Consider the following 19265-nt stretch of genomic DNA (forward strand, 5'->3'; position numbering starts at 1 on the left):
ACGTTTCTTATTTCTTACCAATACGTATCTTGTTCTTTAATATAAATGTATTCTAAAGTTTGTTGCTTGACTTTATTAGTTTTTTCTACAACCTATTGAGTACCTCATGAATTGTTGAGAGGTAAGGGAGGTTTATTGTACAGAAAAAAATATAGACGTTTCACAAAAACATTGTGCCAAATAAGTACAAACTCTGCAAACACTGAGATCTTAATGTTATTATCTGGCACACTAACTGTTCTGTAAGCTTCTCATTAGACACCTATTTTAAAACCAATGCTAAACAGTGACATATAATAAAAACAAACTAGCCATAGTGTAAATTTAGCTATTGACTAATCTTACCATAGCATATATGTATATAACCAAGCTGAAGTTAGTGAACAATTTACAGTTGAATGTATACACAGTACCATAGATTTTATATTTGTACTATGGAATTTATCACTGATTCATTTATTAAGGTCAAAGGAGATGTCTCTGAGTCACCTGGTCTAGAGAACACCTGGAAACGATAATAATGGCTGCAACTATAGATTACCGACAGTTTATTGCTACTGTGATGCTGGCAGACCAGGTGCCAGCTCAGGCCAAGGTCCCCATGCCCCAGTTGAATACAGACAAATACACAGCTGAAATCAGTCTGGCTCACCTGTATGTTAGTATTATTAAAATAGGTATTACAATTATAAGAATATGTTTAGTGTTTAGACTTTATTGAATGTTTGTGACTTGGTGCATGCATTAATCTCACTTATAACATAAGTATCCCATATTATAAGGAAATATTTGAATATTTGCATTGTAAGCCTTTGTAACTATAAATCACCAGACAGCAAGGAGACAATTAGTGTGAAATGCTGGTCTCCAACAGAAGGAAAGCCTTTTAGGTACCTCTTTAGGGTCCCTAATCCCTTTAGGGTCCCTTAAAAAGGGGGCAGGGCTACTCAGGGAGAAAAAGGATTTAAAAAGCCAGCTCCTAAGCAACCAGAGCAACTAGTAAACTGGAGCAGCAAACTGGGGAGTTTTGCAAGGGAGTTTAGAGAGGGAGCATGAGAGCCAGATACACCTAACATTTGCTAACCTCGATCCAATAACCCTCCCCAACAAAAAATAAAATAAAAAAACAAAACAAAAAGCTGCAAGAGTAACAATAATGCAGGCAGGAGTCCAGCAGCAGAATGGGGACGATCCAGTTTATTTAATTAAATGCCGCATGCATGATTACTTGCCTCGTGGATAGGGCAGGGGGCATATGTGTGCAATCAGTTCAAGCAACTCATGGCCCTCAGAGACAGAGTACGGGTTTGTGAGGCCAGAGTAGCTGAACTGGAGGAGCTATGGGAGACAGAGAGGTACATTGATGAGACTTTCTGGGACACAGTAGAGGGGTCCCACGCCCAGTCTGGCAGCCTCTGTGCTGCTGAGGAGCATGAAAGCCTTGGGGAAGGAGAACATCACACTAGAGCAGAAGGAAACGATCCCACAGTTAGACCCTCCTTTTAGATGATGCCATGGTATCCTCTCACACTGAGGCTACCCCTCCAGAGGAGGAGACCCTGGCTGTTAGGAAGAGACAGATAGTAGTAATGGGGATTTGATTATTAGGAATATAGACAGTTCAGTCTGTTGTGACAGATTCCAGTTACCAATCTGCCTGAGGCATCAGGTGATCAGGCTGAGGCCGCAGATCATTTGGGGAGGGGATGAAGGAGCACACCAAGGGTCTAAGTTTTAAAGCTTTATTAATAAAATAATAAAATAACAGCGGAGAGTGATGGGTGCACCCCATGTCACTCAGAGGAAGGAGGAAAGCGTTAGTGCCCCAAGCCCTAACCCACTTTCATACTCACACATGCACTACCCGAGGCTGGCCAGGCCTGGGTGTAACGTAAGAAGAAGAGGGGGAAGGGTGGACGGGAGTTCTGTTCTGTGCACAGGTCGTTTAGGGTCCACTGTTGATCTCTGACTCGCTTCAGCCCTTGGGAGGGTTTTAAACCTTAGGGTCTTCTGGGGGCGTCTTGTTCAGGGACTTCTGCCCCCCACCCCGCATGCTTTTTGTACCAGTTCAAACCGGCCTTTCGTGGCTTCTTCAGCTTTTTCAAAACACATCGGCTTCAGGACGCTACAACGTTTTTTTTCCCCCTCGCTGGCTTTCACTGTCTTGCTGGGTTTTGCAGCCCCTGCAGGTTTGTGCAGCTGAATCTTCCTTTCTCATGGCTGGTCGGGGTTGGACTCTAGGCCCTCGTCTTTCTTGGCAGGCAGCCCAGTGCCGGTTGTGTGCTGTGTCCTTGGGTGGGAGCCAGCGTTTTATCTTCGGACCTGGAACATCAAGTTAACCCATTCCTCCCCCCCCCCCCCCCCCGCTTTAGGCCTCTTGCAACCTGCAAAACAATCCTTCACTCCACACTTACATCTTTAACCCTTCCCCAACATGCCTTGTAATGCTTGCAACAGTGTTAGCAACATACAATACTGATTTGCCTCCCCAGAGGATCCCCTGAGGGAGGGGGCCCTTGGGTTGTGACACCGTGACCAATGAGACAACTGCATGATGAATTGTTTGCCGGGTGCAAAGTTTGAGGATCTCTCGAGACATCTAGACTGACTTATCTGAAGTGCTGGGGAGGAGACAGTGGTTGTGGTACATGTAGGTACCAATGACACAGGAAAAAGTAAGAGAGAGGTCCTGGAGGCCAAATTGAGGTTGCTAGGTAAGTGATTAAAGTCCATGACCTCTATGGTAGCATTCTCTGAAATGGTTCCAGTTCCATGTGGAGGGCCAATTAGACAGGCAGAACTGCAGGGTTTCAATGCGTGGATGAGATGATGGTATAGGGAGGAGTGATTTAGGTTTATTAGGAACTGGAGAACCTTTTGGGAAAGGAGGAGCCTATATTAGAAGGATGGATTCCACCTAAACCAAAATGGAACCAGAATGCTGGTAAATAAAATTTAAAAGGTTGTAGAGGAGTTTTTAAAGTAAGGGCTGGGGGAAAGCCGACAGGTGTGGAGGAGTACGTGGTTTGGTCAATGACATCCTTTGGGGAGGATCTTTTAATGGGGATTCTCTGTATCTTAGTAAAGAGGAGAGAATAGAAGTCGATAAAGTACAGGTACGAGCTGAAGAGAAACAGTTAAATGAAAAATAATCCCATTCAGTTACATCATATGAAGGCAACAACTAAATATTGACAAATTTTATAAGTGTTTGTATACAAATGTAACTGTAAATACTAAAATGGGTGAACTTGAATTCTTGGTATTAAATGAGGATATTGATATAATAGGGATCAGAGAAACTTGGTGGAATGATGATAAGCAATGGGACACGGTAACACCAGGGTGTGATGATGTACTCCACATGCTTTATGAAAATATGCTTGTAATGTGAATATAATGTAACTGGAATATGCTTTATGCAAAAGGTCTCTTGTAAGGTACTATTACAAAGCTTATAATCTACTATGTCCATCCTATTTGTATGTATGTATCATTCTTGTATCTAAAACTAGAAATATGAAGTTAACTCTGAGGTCCTATTGTAATTATGCAAAGTGTGGGACATTAATGGTGGTTTAGAATCTTGATAGCACCCATTGACTAGGACAATTGGCTGTAGATGGTTTATTTACCTGTAAGCCTTCTTGTGAACGTGGCGGCCAGCCTGTGAGTAGTGAAATCTCACAGGACATGTGAACATGTCACATGATACTGGAATCCATCTTACATCTGGTGCTTTTCCATTTAGAAGGAAGGGTGGGAACCCAGAGAGAGACAAAGGATTCCCACCTTGTGCCAAAGATATAAAAGGGGGTGGAACAGAACAAAGGGGGTTCCAGTCATGAGAAATCCCCTAGTTACCATCTGAGCTGGAGCTAACAAGAACTGTACCAGGGGAAAGGATTGGGCCCAGACTAGGAAGAAGTCCTGTCTGTGAAAGAAGCTTATTGGAACATCTCTGAGGGTGGTATTTTATCTATAATCAGTTTCTTAATGTATTAGGCTTAGACTTGCGTGTTTTGTTTTATTTTGCTTGGTAACTTACTTTGTTCTGTCTGTTATTAATTGGAATCACTTAAATCCTACTTTAAAATCACTTTTGTTTATTATTGAACCCAGAGTAAGTGTTTAATACATGGGGGAGCAAACAGCTGTGCATATCTCTCTATCAGTGTTATGGAGGGCGGACAATTTATGAGTTTACCCTGTATAAGCTTTATACAGAGTAAAACAGATTTATTTGAATATGGGTAATGACCTATGCTATGACTCACTGAAGCATGCAAGAACATGTGACTAGATCATGTGTTTGTGAACTCCATCTTCTGTGCCTGTAATTCTCCAAACTGATTGAGAGCTTTCCTTCCACATGGCAGAAGCTATAAAAGGTCCTGGAAACATCTCTAAACAAGAAGAAAAGGAGTACTTGTGGCACCTTAGAGACTAACCAATTTATTTGAGCATGAGCTTTCGTGAGCTACAGCTCACTTCATTGGATGCAATCCGATGCATCCGATGAAGTGAGCTGTAGCTCACGAAAGCTCATGCTCAAATAAATTGGTTAGTCTCTAAGGTGCCACAAGTACTCCTTTTCTTTTTGCGAATACAGACTAACATGGCTGTTACTCTGAAACATCTCTAAACAAGGAGGAACTTTATCTTTATGCTGCTTGGACTCTGGGGGCAAGAATTACTTGCATAAGCAAATGATCCACAGTGTTGAGCCTACATTAGCCCTAAAGGACATATAGAGCTTGCTTATTAAAGAAGCTTTGATTACTTTTTGAAACTTAAGATTGGAACTCATTTGTGTGTATGTAAATAACTCTCTGGTTTCCTTTTCCTATGTAATAAATCTTTAGATTGTTTATTATAGGATTGACCACAAGCATTTTCTTTGATGTGAGATGTAAAGTGCAACAGATCTGGGGTAAGAGACATGGGAGTAACCTGAATATTGCTGTAATACTTGGTGTAAGGCACCATCTATCACACAGGTATGCTTACCTGGGTGGCAACACAGATTGGAGTACCCAGCGGGACAGTCCATGACTCCATGTTAAGTCTACTACAGTGCCTGAGGAGTTTACACTTGATAATTGGTTGGTGAAATCTAAGTATAGAACTCAACCAATTGGGGTTTGTGCCCTTGTTCTTAACTGTTTGCCCTGAGGGTGATTCTCATGCTCTTGAGCCATTATAGGACAGCATGACAGCTACAATCTAGTTCTGGAACAGAGAAATAAATCTTCCCTATACTTACAATGACAGTGCAACCTATTTATTTTATTATGTTAAAATTTTACATACCGCCAAATTCTATGTTTTAAACACACTCTCTTTGGCTATTCTTCTTAAGATACAACCATGATGTTTATACAAAATGTGCATATCCTGGTCCCACTGAAGCCAATAGTACTTTTGCAATTGAGTGTTCACTCAGAATCTCACATGCACAGTGGAACCTTTTTGGGAAGAGAGTCACCATGTGTCACTCTTTGTCCTCAATTTTTAACTCCACAAGCCTCACTCCCCATGTCTCTTCTGGAGGACTAAGGCTCGTCTACACTGAAAACGTACATTGGCATAGCTATGTCTCCAAGAGACATAGCTATGCCAACCTAAACCTTGGTGTAAATAGTGCTAGGGCGATGGAAAAATTCTTCTGTTAACCCAGCTACTGCCCCTTGGGGAGGTGGAATAACTACAGCAACGAGAACTGTGCCCCACCCCTGCGTCACTGTAGTATCTATACTGCAGCACTATAGCGGTGTACCTGCAGCTATGCCGCTGTAGAATTTTAAGTGTAAACATACCCTTACATTAAGGTAGGTGGCCATAACGAGCCACCCAGATAGGTACACTTGAAATTCATCATTCTGGCCTTAGTTAAATGACCATCAGATATAACTTGTAACGTTGCACTCTTTATGTTTATGGAAATATGCACTCTATATGTTTAGGGAAATATGCTTATAAGTGTAACTATAACATAACTGGAATATGCTTTGTGCTAGATATGCCATGTAACATATCTTTACAAAGGTTATGATCTACTGAATATATTCATCCTATTTGTATGCATGCAACATTTTTATTTCTAAAGTTATGAGCATTGGCTCTATGCTTTTATTTGAAGTGTTTCCTGTAGGAAACACATAAGGGAGGTGTCATAAATATAAAGAGAAGGGTAACCACCTTTCTGCATACAGTGCTATAAAATCCCTCCTGACCAGAGGCAAAACCCTTTCATATGTAAAGGGTTAAGAAGCTAAGGTAACCTAGCTGGCACCTGACCCAAAATGACCAATGAGAGGACAAGATACTTTCAAATCTGGAGGCAGGGCGGAGGAACAAAGGGTTAGTCTGTCTGTGTGATGCTTTTGCTGGGAACAGATCAGGAATGCAGACTTACAAGTCCTGTTAAATTAGTAAGTAATCTAGCTAGAAGTGCGTTAGATTTCCTTTTGTTTAATGGCTGGTAAAATAAGCTGTGCTGGATGGAATGTATATTCCTGTTTTTGTGTCTTTTTGTAACTTAAGGTTTTGCCTAGAGGGATTCTCTATGTTTTGAATCTGATTACCCTGTAAGGTATTTACCATCCTGATTTTACAGAGGTGATTCTTTTACCTTTTAATTAAAATTCTTCTTTTAAGAACCTGATTGATTTTTCATTGTTCTTAAGATCCAAGGGTTTGGGTCTGTGTTCACCTGTACAAATTGGTGAAGATTCTTATCAAGCCTTCCCCAGGAAAGGGGGTGTAGGGTTTGGGGGGATATTTTGGGGGGAAGATGTCTCCAAGTGGGCTCTTTCCCTGTTCTTTGTTTAAAATGCTTGGTGGTGGCAGCATAGGGTTCAAGGACAAGGCAAAGTTTGTACCTTGGGGAAGTTTTTAACCTAAGCTGGTAAGAATAAACTTAGGGGGTCTTTCATGCAGATCCCCACATCTGTACCCTAGAGTTCAGAGTGGGGAAGGAATCTTGACATGGTGGCAGAGAGCTGGGATCATTTTGAGATCATTTTGAACCAGAAGCACAGCAGGATTTTAAAAGGTTTTGTAAAAGGTGATTGCAGCTGAAGATTCTGTCTCTCTGTCTGGGGGACAGAGCAGCAGGCAAAGCAAAAGGATTTTTCTGTAGGCTGACAACAGCTATCAGAAAAAAAAGGGGGGGTATCAGGTTACAGCACAGCAAAATTTTACAGGCCAGTTTTTTGTTTTGTTTTGTTTCTAACTCTCGGGTGTAAAGTTAGTTAAAAACAGAGAGGTTAGGATGACAGACTGCATTGTTCAACAGAAATTGGAATTAGCCAGATTTGAGGCTGAGGAAAAACAAAAGGAACATGAAAGATGGGTAGAACTTAGAAAGATGGAAATGGAGGCAAAAGAAAAAGAAATGGAGGCTGCCCACAGGAGAGAAATGGAGGCAAAGGAAAAAGAAAAGGTAAAAGAATCACCTCTGTAAAATCAGGATGGTAAATACCTTACAGGGTAATCAGATTCAAAACATAGAGAATCCCTCTAGGCAAACCCTTAAGTTACAAAAAGACACAAAAACAGGAATATACATTCCATCCAGCACAGCTTATTTTACCAGCCATTAAACAAAAGGAAATCTAACGCACTTCTAGCTAGATTACTTAGTAACTTAACAGGACTTGTAAGTCTGCATTCCTGATCTGTTCTCGGCAAAAGCATCACACAGACAGACTAACCCTTTGTTTCCACCCCTGCTCCAGATTTAAAAGTATCTTGTCCTCTCATTGGTCATTTTGGGTCAGGTGCCAGCTAGGTTACCTTAGCTTCTTAACCCTTTACAGATGAAAGGGTTTTGCCTCTGGTCAGGAGGGATTTTATAGCACTGTATACAGAAAGGTGGTTACCCTTCCCTTTATATTCATGACAGGAGGTTTGACCAATATATTGTGAAGGAGCTATTCAAGTAATTGGGAGTACTTAACTAACAATGGACTTTGGGAGACACCAATCCACATCTGAGCTTTCCCGGGAATGTTCAAACTAACATGTAAACAATGGCGTTGGCCTGCAAAAAGCTGAATCATTCATGGACATGTGACTTGCCCAGGTGGCTACAAACTCCATCTTGTTGCTGTGATTTTGCACAGAAGACCAAAGGGGTTTCCGCCCACAAGAGAGAGAATATAAAAAGCCCTGGAAGCCTCTCCATTTGGTCTTCAGCTGGCTTAAGTGATGGCCTCTCCACCCCAAAGAGATGCCTGAAAGGATCTGGAACAAAGGACTGTAACTACAGGGGTGTGAGTGATTGCTGGACCCAGGCCATAAACTACAACATTGGTCTGAAAAGGATTGTACCTGAAATAACATCATGGGTGAGAAGCTAGTATTTGTAACCAGATCTTTAGTGTATTAAGTTAGCTGTGCGTATTTTGATTTATTTTACTTAGTAACTTACCTTGTTCTGTCTGTTATCACTTGAAACCACTTAAATCCTACTTTTTATACTTAATAAAATCACTTTTGTTTATTAATTAACACAGAGTAAGTAATTAATACCTGGGGGAGCAAACAGCTGTGCATATCTCTCTCTGTGTTATAGAGGGTGGACAATTTATGAGTTTACGAATTTATCTGGGGTTTAGGCTCCCAGAAAGACTGACTACTGGGTGCTGGGAAAGTCCCTGTTAACTGAGAAGCCCCTGGGCTAAGTGAATTTTAGTTTCTGTGAACTGCAGGGGGGTGTGGCCCAACCTCTTGGTCTGTGCTGGAGCTGACTGGTGTGTCTAGCTCAGCAAGACGGGAGTGGAGGGAAGCCTTTTCTGGCAGGAGGGTTTGTTCTCATTGGTATCCCAGCACATCTAGTGACAGTCTTGAGGGAGTTTCTGTGATCCAACCTGTCACATAACTGATGTCACTTTTATCACTAAAGTAATCAAATATAACTAACTGCAAATATGCATAACAAATTCTGTTGAATAAAAAGATGTCATTTTGCATAGCTAAATTTCCAGTCATAGCCAAACTTTATTATTTTATTTTATTGTTAAACACTAACAATATCCTTGAGGCTGGGCAGGAAAAGGCATTTCTTTTGATCACCTTCCAAAGCAGTTTTCAATACAAGTTAGCCTTGGATAATTAAGATCTACATGAAGTCCTACCTTCTTGGTTAAAGCTATTATGGAGGTTTTACTGAAATCACTGAGTTCACTTTTGGTAATGACTCAGAAGAAACACTGAGGAACCTCCATACTTCTGGAGTTCTCCAACTCTCACAACACTCCAAATGGATTTAATATTTCATTTCTCATTGCAGACAAAAATTAAGATATATAAAGAAAATAAATATGTGATATTTCATAATATGTCACAACCACATGTAAGTCATACTTGAACCTTTGTTGGACACGATGGGCACATTCAGCAGCACAGACGTGTGTTAATTATAGCAATGAAGACAACAAAATGACAGTAGATACAGCAAAACTCACCAACAGGAAATGTTTATCACGCAATGATAAATTTTTTTAGCAGGAAATGTTGTTAAGCTATTCAACGTATTTCCTGACTAACTTTTTTGTATGGAAAAACTATTATCTTTAGGGCTAGGAATAGCATCTTGCAAAGAATTAGATAACAGGACACTTACAGAATGGTTATTTTCTTAGTAAATTTCCCCTCCAGTTACCTGTTTCTTGAACTTTGTTCTTTGTATACATTTTGAGGTCCAGTTCCTTTAATAAACAAAAGATGTTTGCAAAATTTACCATAGTATTCCTGGAAGTTTGCTTTACAAATGTTAAATCAGATTCTTAAGGAAGTCCAGAGTTTTTCCTTTATGTTAACCAATTTATTCAGCCTATGCAAACATGCATGAAATTAGGCCCTGCTTCCACTGAAGTCAATAGTAAAACTCCCATTAACTTTAATGATGCAGGATCATCCCGTTACTGAAACATATACTGGTGCAAAAGTTCAGAAAGGATGGAATCAGACTAAAGACTTAAAAATTAGTACAAGTATCAAAATAGGTATATTCAAAGGAGGGGAGAAATCAGGAAATTTTCCATTGTGACATTTTTCTCAAACTAAAATATTAAAGGATTTTATTTCTTTGAACTATAATTGTGTAATATTACCCATTGCATTTAGAGCTAACTAAACTTTGCCTACTACTGTTTTGAAATTACAATTATAACACAATTACAGACTGTTCCACAGCTAATGAGACAAAGACCCTGTTAAAGACTAAAACTGAGACACCTCTGAACCAGGCAGTTCTTGTCCATACTTGTTGCTTTATAAACCATACTAAGGGCATAGCTATACTTGCAAATGTAGAGCACTTTGAGTTAAACCCGCCTTCGGAAAGCACAGTAGGGAAAGCGCTGCAATCTGTCCACACTGACAGCTGCAAGCACACGGGTGTGGCCATATTTGCGGCACTTGCAGCAGCATTGGGAGCAGAGCATTATGGGCAGCTATCCCACAGAGCACCTCTTCCCATTCTGGTGCTGTGGCTTGTGGGAACAGGGCAGGGCATTCTGGGTCCTGTCCCAAGGGAAAGAGTTTTGGGACAAGGCCTGCAAGGGGCGGGGGGCACGGTAGTGCTCAGCCTGCATGGCTACGAGCACCTGGATAGAGTCCACTTGGCACTCCATGATTCTTATCAGCCGCTCTGTGCTTTGGTGCTGGCGATCCGCATTCTGCTGGCAGACCCTCTTTTCACTCTCCCACCACTCCTGCACTTCTTGATTTTCATTAAGGGAGTGCTGCATGACTTCATGCAGCATGTCCTCTTTGCTTCTGCGTGGCCTCTTCCTGATTCTTTGCAGCCTCTCGGGCGGTGATAATACAGATGGCTGAGATCCCAAGGTTGCATTTGTAAAGGCAAAATGCAACACTTAACAAAGGCAGCATTGTTCACCAGACAGAGCAATTATTCCCCCGAACTTAAGGAGGGCAAGCACAGGCTACACAATAGCATAATTTGCCCGTCCCAAAGTGAGCGCACATAACCCCCGGGAGCCCCAAAATGGGAGTAAGCACAGGGTTAAGGGGGACTGATTCTTTCATGGCTGTACTGTCCTTTGGGTTTCTGTGCCTTGGGGAGAGCCAACAGCTGCAGGGGCCCCCTATACTGAACTGTCCCCACATTTTCCACAGGAGTTGGTCCTCGAAGATATCTCGCTGCTGAGGGTGACCTGGGAAGCAAGGGAGGGTCTTCTACGACAATGCGGCTTCCGCCCTGGCCCATATGCAGCTTGCCTGTGTGCAGCAATGGTCCCCCCGCCCCTCATGGCACAGTGGCGCGGACATGTTAGCCTGACTGGGACAAGGAGCACAGTGGCTCTCCCAATAAACCTGCGCAGGTGCATTGCCCAAGTACTGGCTGAGACCTTAGAAGAGATTACTGAGGCCAATTACCATGATGTGAGAACCATAGAATATCAGGGTTGGAAGGGACCTCAGGAGGTCATCTAGTCCAACCCCCTGCTCAAAGCAGGACCAATCCCCAACTAAATCATCCCAGCCAGGGCTTTCTCAAGCCTGACCTTAAAAATATCTAAGGAAGGAGATTCCACCACCTCCCTAGGTAACGCATTTCAGTGTTTCACCACCCTCCTAGTGAGAGAGTTTTTCCTAACATCCAACCTAAACCTCCCCCACTGCAACTTGAGACCATTACTCCTTGTTCTGTCATCAGCTACCACTGAGAACAGTCTAGATCCATCCTCTTTGGAACCCCCTTTCAGGTAGTTGAAAGCAGCTATCAAATCCCCCCTCATTCTTCTCTTCCGCAGACTAAACAATCCCATTCCCTCAGCCTCTCCTCATAAGTCATGTGTTCGAGTCCCCTAATTATTTTTGTTGCCCTCCGCTGGACTCTTTCCAATTTTTCCACATCCCTCTTGTAGTGTGGGGCCCAAAACTGGACACAGTACTCCAGATGAGGCCTCACCAAGGTCGAATAGAGGGGAACGATCATGTCCCTTGATCTGCTGGCAATGCCCCTACATATACATCCCAAAATGCCATTGGCCTTCTTGGCAACATGGGCACACTGTTGACTCATATCCAGCTTCTCGTCCACTGAGAGAGACGAGAATGAGAGAGCACATAAACGCCCTATTCCACATCTAGCCATGCATGCAGCCCTAACCCTCCTCACCGCAAGAGCCCGCGCCAAATAACTTCCTTCCCAAAACAAAAGCCGCTTACCGGGAACCTCCTCTGGTGTTTTTCCTTCCCCAAGCACCGGCCGCCGCGACTGGCTACCTTCCTCCTGGCTTGAGAATAGCTCCTGGCTGCATGCATCTAGGGATTCTAGGTGTCTTCCTCCGCCTCAGCACACTCGCTCCCGCTTTGCTGCTCCTCCTCTCCTTCCTGCCTTGTTGAACTGGGCTCTGAAGTGTCCATGGAGGTACTGAGAGTGGAGGTGGGGTCGCCCCCAAGTATCACATCCAGCTCTTTGTAGAAACGGCAGGTCGTGGGGGCAGCACCGGAGCGGCTGTTTGCCTCGTGGGCTTTGCGGTAGGCATTCCGCAGCTCCTTCACTTTAACCCTACACTGCAGAGCGTCCCGCTCATGGCCCATTTCCATCATATCCCTTGATATCTGCCCGAAGGTATCATAATTCCTATGGCTAGAGTGCAGCTGGGACTGGACAGCTTCCTCCCCCCAAACACTGTTGAGGTCCAGCACCTCGCCATTGATCCATACTGGGGATTGCCTGGCACGTGGAGGCATGGTCACCTGGAAAGATTAGCTGAAAGCACTCCACGCCTGGCTGAGCAAACAGGAAGAGGATTTTCAAAATTCCCAGAGAATTTAAAGGGCGGGTCTGACGGTTGGTCACCTGAGGGCAGGGCAGTAGAGTTCAAAGGGATGACCCGAGTGGCTAGAACAGGCATTGTGGGACACTTCGGGAGGCCGATCAGAGCGCATTAACAGAACAGGGCATCCACACTGGTGCCGCGGCGCTCCAGCGGGGATGCATCAAATGTTATTCCACTCGCCGAGGTGGAGTACCAGGAGCGCTCTAGCTGTGGAGTCAGAGCGCTCTACATACCTTGCCAGTGTGGACCCGTCATGAGGTAGGGCACCCGGGGATGCTTTAATGAGCTCTAACTTGCAAGTGTAGCCATGCCCTTAATAAATCATAATCATATGTTCTGTTTTCATAACATACCACTCAGAAAATAGAATGATGGATTTTTCATCGATTCCAAGGCCAGAAAGGCTCATCATGATCATCTAGTCTGACTTCCTGAATAACATAGGCCATAGATCTTCCCCAAAATAATTCCAAGATCATATCTTTTAGAAAAACATCCAATTTAGAAAGAATACCTGTTATCTGTCAGGGTCAGTTCGTCTGTGTAAATCTTTTTTCACAAGAGTCAGGATTCCTAGGTGTATAAACTTTTTTATTAGTGGTAGTGTTTGTCTTGTCTTTATTTATCCCATTTTAGAGATGCAAAACTGAAACAAAGAAGTCAGTTGCGTGGTGCTATAGAGGGAGCCAGGGTGAGATCCACAAAGGGACATAGGCATATAAACCCCAGATGTAGGCACCTAGGCCCAGATTTTTAAAGGTATTTGGGCATTGCTGCACTCAGTATAGCAATGCCTAAGTATATTTTCAAAGAGAATTTAGGCCAAAAGGACTTTTAAAAATGAAACAGGCTTCTAAAACAGGTGGTACAATGCTGAGCACAGCAATGCCTAAATATCTTTAAAAATCTGGGAGCTAAATCCCAGTTTTAGGCACCACGACGATCCACAAAATCCCCTCTCTGCTGCCACCTAACCCTGTAAGTACCTAAACTCAGTACCTAAATTTGCACTGTAAATGTTCCTTCTGCATCTAAGTTTCTCCCTCTGGACACATGCACTGATGCCTTACCCTATATGTACAGATGCCTATCTCATGCCTAAGTGTGAAGTGAGGAAGAATGGTGCTGTAGAACTACCCTGGCATCAGCACCAAGGATGACAAAAAAGACTGTACCAAAGGCATCAATACTGATGGCTGGTCAACATGAACCCATTTTGAATGGTCAGGTCAGCACAATGGAGACTCGTGGGTATGGTACCAGCTTCATCCTTGCTCACTTAGGAAAGTGTCTAGAATTATGACTCTGTTCTCTTCTTGCTTGGTATTGGAAACTATGATCAGTGACAGGTGTCAGACTTGGTGCTGTGCTCCCTCTTTCCATGGGCAGTGAGGGTAACTGACTGCTCTGAGGGCATCTGAGACAGTCTTAGAAGATTTGGAAGAGGAATAAGATCTCTTCATTCCCCAGGAACTCAGAGTGACATTTCTCACTGCGGGAGCACTCAATGAGTGGTTTCAGAGTAGCAGCCATGTTAGTCTGTATCCGCAAAAAGAACAGGAGTACTTGTGGCACCTTAGAGACCAACAAATTTATTTGAGCATAAGCTTTCGTGGGCTAAAACCCACTTCATCGGATGCATGCAGTGGAAAATACAGTAGGAAGAGATATATATATACACACAGAGAACATGAAACAATGGGTGTTATCATACACGCTATAATGAGAACCATCAGTTAAGGTGAGCTATTACCAGCAGGAGAGAAAAAAAAACCTTTTGTAGTGATAATCAAGATGGGCCATTTCCATTAGTTGACAAGAACATGTGAGGAACAGTAGGGGGGAAAAATAAACATGGGGAAATAGTTTTACTTTTTGTAATGACCCATCCACTCCCAGTCTTTATTCAAGCCTAATTTAATGGTGTCCAGTTTGCAAATTAATTCCAATTCAGCAGTCTCTCATTGGAGTCTGGTTTTGAAGTTTTTTTGTTGTCATATTGCGACTTTTAGGTCTGTAATCGAGTGACCAGGGAGATTGAAGTGTTCTTTGACTGTTTTTTGAATGTCATAATTCTTGACATCTGATTTGTGTCCACTTATTCTTTTACGTAGAGACTGCCCAGTTTGGCCAATGTACATGGCAGAGGGGCATTGCTGGCACATGATGGCATATATCACATTTGGTAGATGTGCAGGTGAACAAGCCTCTGAGGGTGTGGCTGATGTGATTAGGTCCTATGATGGTGTCCCCTGAATAGATATGTGGACGCAGTTGGCAATGGGCTTTGTTGTAAGGATAGGTTCCTGGGTTAGTGTTTTTGTTGTGTGGCGTGTGGTTGGTGGTGAGTATTTGCCCCCCAACCTGAAGCAAATACTTCCTACTGTATTTTCCACTGCATGCATCCGATGAAGTGGGTTTTAGCCCACGAAAGCTTATGCTCAAATAAATTTGTTAGTCTCTAAGGTGCCACAAGCACTCCTGTTCTTTTTTCAGTGGGTGGGGTTTTGATAACGAAACAGGAGACTCTTCTCTTGGAAAAACTTCAGCATCCGATGCTCCTCTCCTGGATTTCTCCATTACAAATAGGGTCAAATGCACCTCTCTGAATTTTTGGGTGTGTTTTGATTTGCAAACCACATATCCAGGTAGTGTGAAGTTCCCCTAAACAAAAAAGACATTTAACATGCCCCCCATTTAAAGGCATGGCAGTATTGCACAATGGGCAGGTATTAAAATCACATTATTTTGATTCAGCCCTGGTATTGGGACTGACTAAATCTAGCTATCTTGATATATTATTTTTTTTTTCCCCAACAGGGTAAAATAAAGTATAAAAGAAAAATCTACATCTGAGTTCAGTGACTACCTTAACAACTATGTAACTATAAAGACAACAGTAGCTAAGAGGACGCTCAGGGTGTGCTCCTCACTCCCGTGAAAGATAAGAAGGAATTGGGTGGAGGTTGGGACCATGCTGCCCTTTATGCCATCAGGAGTGTGAAAGCATACAGGGTGTATGTAACAGCCCCAAGAGACACTGCTGGGCAAAAAAATTCAGAGCTCCTATGAGTGGGGCACCTATGCAGCAAGACCAGCATGCACAAGTACAGATACTCAAAGAACCAATCCTTTTGGAACCCCACTAAAAACACCCTCATTCAGTGATGATTCCCAATTAACTACTTTTTGAGATCTACTAGTTAGCCTGTTCTTAGTCTATTTAATGTGGGCTTGATTCATATTGTCTAGTGCTAATTTTTTAATAAACAAAGAGGAAGTGGAACCTTATGGGGAATGCTATAGTGTTTTCCTGATTAGCGTGCCCACAAAATTTGTATGGTTTTTATCTTGCAACTTTACCTTGCACAAGCCATTGTGAGCAGTTCTTTATACCCATCTCTCTCTCTCTCTCTCTCAATTTCTCTAGCAGGAACCAATGGAAGTGAGCAGAATGCTTAAAGTCATTGGGTCACAGAAAAAGAGGGCTAGCGAGCAAATGACTTTATAGTCTGGTGGTTACACCAGAGGTAGGAGACTCAGGGGTCACTCCCCTGATCCAATAACTTTAATTATTTATACATAATTAGCGGAACTGTTTCAACAGAATAGACTGAGGGAACCTCACATCAAAATATCCCATAGCTCAGGGATTAGACCATTTTCCTGAGAGGTGGGAAACACCCTGTTCAAACCCTTTCTCCCCATCAAGCAGATAGGAGGAAATTGAATCCAGACTCCACACATCCCAAGTGAGTGGTCTAACTAGGGTGCTAAAAGTTATAGGGTGAGCATGGGAATGGACACCACCTCCTGTGGTGGCCTGATTTTGAATAGGGACCTAATCTGGTGCGCAGCCTCAGAGCAATTTGGGCCCCACAGGTGAGATAAGCAGGCAAAGGCCTGTCTCTCCCCAGTTTGTGGATCACTCTGTGACTTAGGCAGGAGATATACATCCAGGTGGCTATAGGGCAGTAGCAATGCCTATACCTAGAAAGGAGTACTGCAGAAAGGGATCTGGGGGTCATAATGGATCACAAACTCAATATGAGCGAACATTGTAATACTGTTGCAAAAAAAGCAAACATCATTCTGGGATGTATTAGCAGGAGTGTTGTAAGCAAGACACAAAAAATAATTCTTCTGCTCTACTCCGGGCTGATTAGGCCTCAACTGGAGTATTGTGTCTATTTCTGGGCACCACATTTCAGGAAAGATGTGGACAAATTGGAGAAAGTCGAGAGAAGAGAAATAAAAATTATTAAAGGTCTAAAAAACATGACCTATGCCAGGAGATTGAAAAAACTGGGTGTGTTTAGTCTGAAGAAGAGATGAATGAAAGGGGACATAGTTTTTAAATACATAAAAGGTTGTTAAAGGGAGAAAGGGAGGGAGAAAAATTGTTCTCTTTAACCTCTGAGGCTAGGACAAGAAGCAACTACAGCAAGGGAGGAATAGGTTTAGGTTGGATATTAGGAAAAACTTCCTAATCGTCAGGTTAAGCACTAGAATAAATTGCCTCCGGAGGTTGTGAAATCTCCATGATTGTAGACTTTTAAGAGTAGGTTAGACAAACACCTGTCAGAGATGGTTTAGATAATATTTAATCCCGCCATGAATGCAGGGGAATGGACTAGATGACCTCTGGAAGTCCCTTCCAGTGCTATGATTGTACGTCCAGAGGCTGACACATAGGCACTTAGGGAACTTTTACAGCAAAAATTTAGCTGCTGAGTGAGTTTACATGCCTAGGGGGTTGGGCAACAGCTAAGTGGGGGGTTCATGGATCACACTGGTTCCTAAAGCTGGGATGCTGGCACCTAAAATCTGAGGGGTAGGTGCCTAAACACACTGTGGATCATCTGGGCCCTACATCCCACCCCTAAGTGTTGCCCCTCCCATTTCTTGTTACCAAAGCTGTTTCCTTGGCACCCCACAGCATTTTGTTTCTTGGGGGGGATACATTGTACAAACAATGTATTCCCCCCCCCCCGGCACATTTGGAGTCTCTGACTCGGGCTTCACCCCCCATTTCGACCCCGGGAGCTGGGGAAGTGTTGAGAGGCGCTGACTGTGCCCCAGAGCCCAGGGGATGCCCCCTCCCATGGCGCAGGGGCAAAGGGACGGGAGGCAACATCCACCCCTGAGCCTGCAGCCAGGAGCTGGCAGCCACCGAACAGGGCCAGGCGGCCGGGGGAGGCGGGGCTAGCTCTCGCCCGTCTTGCTCTCTCCCCACGGGAGCCCCGGGGGCGGTTGGGCGCCCGGCAGAGGGCCGGGCTCCCCGCGCGCAGGCACTGGCAGAGCCGGGCCAGCCTGCTGAGGCTGGTGCCCCTGGCTCGAGGGATTTAAAGGCTCTGCCGCAGCCAGCCTGTGAACGGCGGGAGGCGCCAAAACGCTTCCTCCCCCTTCGCCTCCCCCGCGGGCTGAGGAGGCGCCTGAGCGGAGCGGCACCTACCCGGGTCTCGCTGAAGGAGGGAGGAGGAGGAGCCGCCGCCGCCTGGGAGGAAGGTAAGCGATGGGGAAGGGGGGGCCGCCAGCGCCCCACGCCCCGACTCGGGCTGCGGCGAGAGAAGCCTGCGCGCGCCTGGCTCTGGGACGAGGCGCCGAGGGCGCGGCGCAGAGAGAGGCCGTTACCGTTTGGTCGCGCCGACGGTCCAGTTGGACAGGAACGTTTCCCCGCCCCCTCGGGAGCCGCCCGCTGCTGCGCCAGCGCCACCCGAGGGGGTCGGGGAGCAACGGCGGCGGCGTCCCGCGGGCGTGGGGGGGCCGGGGCCGTTACTGGAGAGAGGCGTGGGGCGCTGCCGCTGGAGCCGTCGTCTCAGCCTGTCTCGCTCGGGCCGGGCCTCCGCCTGCTACAGCGCGGCAGCAGCCGAGCGCTTCTTAGGGAGTCCCCCCCACCGCCCTCCAAGCGCCGTTTCCGCTCGGGGAGAGTCGCGGTGGCTGGGCCTTACGGTCCGTGAGCGGATCTGCGGGCAGCCAGCGGGGCCTGCTCTGACCCGTGTTTCTGCGGGGCCGGGGCCTGGCCTGGCGGGGCGCACCGGAAAAAGGGGCTGTCGCCTGCGGGGCCCCGCCCTGACAGGAGGATTTCGCTCCTCCAAACCAGCCGCTCCCCAGTTCGAAGGTGCTGGGTGAAGTGGCGGCCAGGAAGCCCCTGCCGCTAGGGAGGCACTGGGATGCATTAGGGTTACAGTGGCTCCGCCTAATTCTCTGCCTCTGCTGAGGAAGGTGGGGAGCCCGGTGCAGGGCTTTGGGCCCTTGCAGCACTTCACTGAATGCTTCTGCCTTTCAGGGTGTGTGTGGAGGAGGCTGCTGGGCCTCTGCCCCTTTGCGATTTTGTAGATAGGAACCAAGACCTTGCATTTGGATTGGCAGACAGCCAATAATGTGCCAGTATTGTTCCTGTACTCAGCTCTAATACATGTGATCTTAAGGGAAAGTACTGTT

At 44.9% G+C, this 19265-nt stretch overlaps 1 protein-coding gene and 1 long non-coding RNA gene across 4 annotated transcripts in view; one reads left to right on the plus strand and one right to left on the minus strand.

The window, feature by feature from the left end:
* Positions 1-1891: 1891 nt before the first annotated feature.
* Positions 1892-18467, minus strand: LOC141992127 (uncharacterized). Its single transcript, XR_012640531.1, has 4 exons — positions 18277-18467; positions 13336-13394; positions 9671-9716; positions 1892-2290 (listed from the first exon to the last, which is right to left on the minus strand). It is a non-coding gene; the product is annotated as an uncharacterized LOC141992127 (long non-coding RNA).
* RCBTB2 (RCC1 and BTB domain containing protein 2) overlaps positions 18037-19265 on the plus strand; it is an 88946-nt gene continuing 87717 nt past the window's right edge. For all 3 annotated transcript variants that reach the window (XM_074960786.1, XM_074960775.1, XM_074960794.1), the window contains exon 1: positions 18037-18329. The gene's annotated coding sequence lies outside the window, so the exon portion shown is untranslated. The remainder of the gene's footprint in view (positions 18330-19265) is intronic.

Source organism: Natator depressus, chromosome 1, assembly GCF_965152275.1.
Source record: "Natator depressus isolate rNatDep1 chromosome 1, rNatDep2.hap1, whole genome shotgun sequence".
NCBI lineage: Eukaryota > Metazoa > Chordata > Testudines > Cheloniidae > Natator > Natator depressus.